This window comes from Somniosus microcephalus, unplaced genomic scaffold (genome assembly GCF_052327205.1).
Source record: "Somniosus microcephalus isolate GS21.2 unplaced genomic scaffold, FLI_Smic_1.0 scaffold542, whole genome shotgun sequence".
In the NCBI taxonomy this organism is placed as follows: domain Eukaryota; kingdom Metazoa; phylum Chordata; class Chondrichthyes; order Squaliformes; family Somniosidae; genus Somniosus; species Somniosus microcephalus.
Genome location: NW_028225729.1, coordinates 10,198 through 15,000, shown reverse-complemented (window position 1 = coordinate 15,000; position 4,803 = coordinate 10,198).

Here is a 4,803-nt window from a genome sequence, read left to right as displayed (position 1 = left end):
TTGCTGAAATTTGCCAGAGAAATAGCGTCTTCAGCTAGCAGAACGGGACGCACTGAGCACACAAGATTTCGTGCACAAGACGCGGACACCCGCTCCGCTGCCTGAATAGGACCACTGAGAATCACAGGACGTCTCGGACTCACGCGAAAGAGTTTCAAGGACAAAGAGAAGGGCGCGGCCAAGGAAGAAAACACCGGGAGCTGCGCCGACACCCTCTCTCTGACTCGCCGTGTGCATGCCCGTCTTGTCACCAGCGACAGAAACGAGAGGAAACCCTGAAATAGCCTGAACACCAGCCTCTCTCTATACTGGGCCGACCCGGGGACTCCCACTACGGACGCGAGTCACCAAATCGGTCGTACGGGCCCACTGAGCGCACGACACAGGGGAATCTCGTTGCAAACACTGCGTGTGCATACGTTGCTCACAAAGCTCAATGGGGTCACAGGCCCTGACCCGCTCAGAGGCACCTGTGTGACAAGACAACAAATGGAACTCGCTGGAATGTTTCTGCTGTCTTGTCATTTTAGACGGACCCACTGAGCGCACAACACAGTGGAACTCTCTGACAAACACTGCTTGTGCGTTAGCCCCAGTAAACAACTCAGTGGGGTCACAGGCCCTGACCCGTTCAGAGGCACCTGTGTGACAAGACAACAAATGGAACTCGCTGGAATGTTTCTGCTGTCTTGTCATTTTAGACGGACCCACTGAGCGCACAACACAGTGGGATCTGACAAAACACTGCTTGTGCATTAGCCCCAGTAAACAACTCAGTGGGGTCACAGGCCCTGACCCGTTCAGAGGCACCTGTGTGACAAGACAACAAATGAAACTTTAAAGACGCTGGCATGTACGTCTTGTTTCTGCTGTCTTGGACGGGCCCACTGAGCGCACAACACAGGGGAACTTGGTGCAAACACTGCGTGTGCATAAGCCATAAAACACAAGCTCAGTGGGGTCACAGGCCCTGACCGGTTCAGAGGCACCTGTGTGACAGACAGCAAATGAAACTTAGACGCTGGAATTATTTATATGTTTCTGCTGTCTGTCTACGATTTCAGATTCACACTTAGAGTTTTTTGTCATTAAGTCATAAAAGCCACAAAACCATTTTAATATGACTTTCCAATACTCTTTGAAAGGTCTCTATATTGATAAAATGAGCCTTTTAGCAAAGTAACACTTTTCGGGCATTTTCAAAGTGCTCCCGCTGAGTGAATTTTGTTCTGAAAATCGTGTTCCCGAAAATCTCCGGGCACCCCGCCAACCCCCCCTGCCAGAAATGACAAGTGTCAAATCAGCGGGTCAAACGGCCACCTCTATCCGACCAGGAGCACCCAAATCCCCGCAAATGGCACTTTTTTTTTTCTTCATCGGGACTTCCGACTAGGTTAATGATTTCCCAAGCTGCAACTCATAAACTATGTCCTGAGACACTTGCCAGAAATGACACATGTCAATTTGGCGGTAGCAACTCACTTTCCCAAGCCGGAAAGCATCACCCGAGGCCGGCGTGAAGCGGCCGAATCTTTTCTCACCGGACTTCCGTGATTTGGTTAATCATGTCTCGAAATCAAAAAATGCACATGTCAATTTGCCGGGAGCAACTCACTTTCCCAGGCCGGGAAGCAACACCCGAGGCCCGCAAAAGGCGGCCGAATATTTTCTCATCGGACTTCCATATTTTGGGGGTTGGATTCTCTCCCGCATTCCAGCCCCCTGGCCACGGGTCGCTCATTCACTTTCAGCCCGGGCCTTGCCAATTTGGTTAATCAGTTAGCCATGCACCAGACTCGGCCTCGCCTTTTTCATTTATGGTTAATGATGTGCCCAGGCTGGGACTTAGTCTCTCCAGCAGCCAAAACTTTTCACTGGTTAATGAGGTGCCCAGCCCGGCACTTAGTCTCTCTCCCCAGCAAGCTTACTTGGTCGGCCGACATTTGGATCCATTTTCGGGGCTTAATCGGGTCGAATACGGTCCCTTACGCAAGGGGAGCCGAAGCCCCGGCCTCTGCCAGGCGTCAGGCTGCCGTTTTTTAAGCCCGACCAAAAACCCGAAAATTGGTTAAAAATGGAAATAAATTTCCACCCAAAAAGGGTTAAAAGTCGGTTGGACGGCAGCCCTGGTCGGTCTCTGCAGACCTGGAGGCCCTAGACAGTAATCTGGAAAACAGACAAAGTCTCGAGAAACCACCTCCTACCATTCTCCAGGTACCCCGCCAATCCCCCCTGCCAGAAATGACAAGTGTCAAATCAGCGGGACGGATTTGACTTTTGTGACCGACCGCTGGAACTTTTTTCGGCTACAGGCAGTCAAATTTTTCTCCTTCCGGACTTCCAGTACAACTTTGAACGGCCATATCTCCGCACTCCCGCGTCGGAGCCAAGCCGTTTTTACACCGTTAGACGCGGCTTCCCGTGCCCGTTCGAATGCCGCCCTGCTCGGCGGAAAAGGAGAATTTTTTTATTTTTCGGCCGATTTCGGGAAAAAAAATTCCCGCTCTGAACTCGGATTTTTCGGCTTTAATCGTTTCGTATACGGTCCCTTACGCAAGGGAGCCGAAGCCCCGGCCTCTGCCGGGCGTCAGGCTGCCGTTTTTAAGCCCGACCAAAAACCCGAAAATTGGTTAAAAATGGAAATAAATTTCCACCCAAAAAGGGTTAAAAGTCGGTTGGACGGCAGCCCGGGTCGGTCTCTGCAGACCTGGAGGCCCTAGACAGTAATCTGGAAAACAGACAAAGTCTCGAAAAACCACCTCCTACCATTCTCCAGGTACCCCGCCAATCCCCCCTGCCAGAAATGACAAGTGTCAAATCAGCGGGACGGATTTGACTTTTGTGACCGACCGCTGGAACTTTTTTCGGCTACAGGCAGTCAAATTTTTCTCCTTCCGGACTTCCAGTACAACTTTGAACGGCCATATCTCCGCACTCCCGCGTCGGAGCCAAGCCGTTTTTACACCGTTAGACGCGGCTTCCCGTGCCCGTTCGAATGCCACCCTGCTCGGCGGAAAAGGAGACATTTTTTTTTTTCCGGCCGTTTTCGGGAAAAAATTTTCCCGCTCTGAACTCCGATTTTACGCCTTTAATCGATTCGGAGACGGTCGCTTACGCAAGGGAGGCGAAGCCCGGGCCTCTGCCGGGCGTCAGCCTGCCGTATGTAAGCCCGTCCGAAGCATGAGTTCCCACTTTTGGTTATCCAGTTGTCAATTTTAAAATTTCAGTTAATCAGTTGCCTGCTTGGTTAATCATTTGTCGCTCTGACATTTGGTTAACCAGTTGTCGATGTTCGAAATTCAGTTAATGAGTTGCCTCTTTGAAATTTCAGTTAATGAGTTGGCCCTTTGGTTACTCATTTGTCCCTGTGTCTTTTGGTTAACCAGTTGTCGATGTTCGAAATTCAGTTAATGAGTTGCCTCCTTGGTTACTCATTTGTCGCTCTGGCTTTTGGTTAACCAGTTGTCGATGTTCAAAATTACAGTTAATGAGTTGCCTCTTTGAAATTTCAGTTAATGAGTTGGCCCTTTGGTTACTCATTTGTCCCTGTGTCTTTTGGTTATCCAGTTGTCGATGTTCGAAATTCAGTTAATGAGTTGCCTCCTTGGTTAATCATTTGTCGCTCTGACTCTTGGTTAACCAGTTGTCGATGTTCAAAATTTCAGTTAATGAGTTGCCTCTTTGAAATTTCAGTTAATGAGTTGGCCCTTTGGTTACTCATTTGTCCCTGTGTCTTTTGGTTAACCAGTTGTCGATGTTCAAAATTTCAGTTAATGAGCTGCTCTTATGTTCTATGATTTCCGACCTTGACAACTCATTAACCAGTGTTTCAAACAATGCACCAGGCCATTTGACGACCCCAACTCGGTTCCACAAGCGGGAAAGCAGCACCCCAAGGCCCGGTAAGGGGGCCGAATACATTCCCATCGTGAATTCCGTCCCAAATGTGAATGACAAGTTTTCAGTTAATCAGTTGCCTGCTTGGTTACTCATTTGTCGCTCTGACATTTGGTTAACCAGTTGTCGATGTTCAAATTTCAGTTAATGAGTAGCCTCTTTGAAATTTCAGTTAATGAGTTGGCCCTTTGGTTACTCATTTGTCCCTGTGTCTTTTGGTTACCCAGTTGTCGATGTTCGAAATTCAGTTAATGAGTTGCCTCCTTGGTTAATCATTTGTCGCTCTGGCTTTTGGTTAACCAGTTGTCGATGTTCAAAATTTCAGTTATTGAGTTGCCTCTTTGAAATTTCAGTTAATGAGTTGGCCCTTTGGTTACTCATTTGTCCCTGTGTCTTTTGGTTAACCAGTTGTCGATGTTCGAAATTCAGTTAATGAGTTGCCTCCTTGGTTAATCATTTGTCGCTCTGGCTTTTGGTTAACCAGTTGTCGATGTTCAAAATTTCAGTTAATGAGCTGCTCTTATGTTCTATGATTTCCTACCTTGACAACTCATTAACCAGTGTTTCAAACAATGCACCAGGCCATTTGACGACCCCAACTCGGTTCCACAAGCGGGAAAGCAGCACCCCAAGGCCCGGTAAGGGGGCCGAATACATTCCCATCGTGAATTCCGTCCCAAATGTGAATGACAAGTTTTCAGTTAATCAGTTGCCTGCTTGGTTACTCATTTGTCGCTCTGACATTTGGTTATCCAGTTGTCGATGTTCAAATTTCAGTTAATGAGTAGCCTCTTTGAAATTTCAGTTAATGAGTTGGCCCTTTGGTTACTCATTTGTCCCTGTGTCTTTTGGTTACCCAGTTGTCGATGTTCGAAATTCAGTTAATGAGTTGCCTCCTTGGTTAAT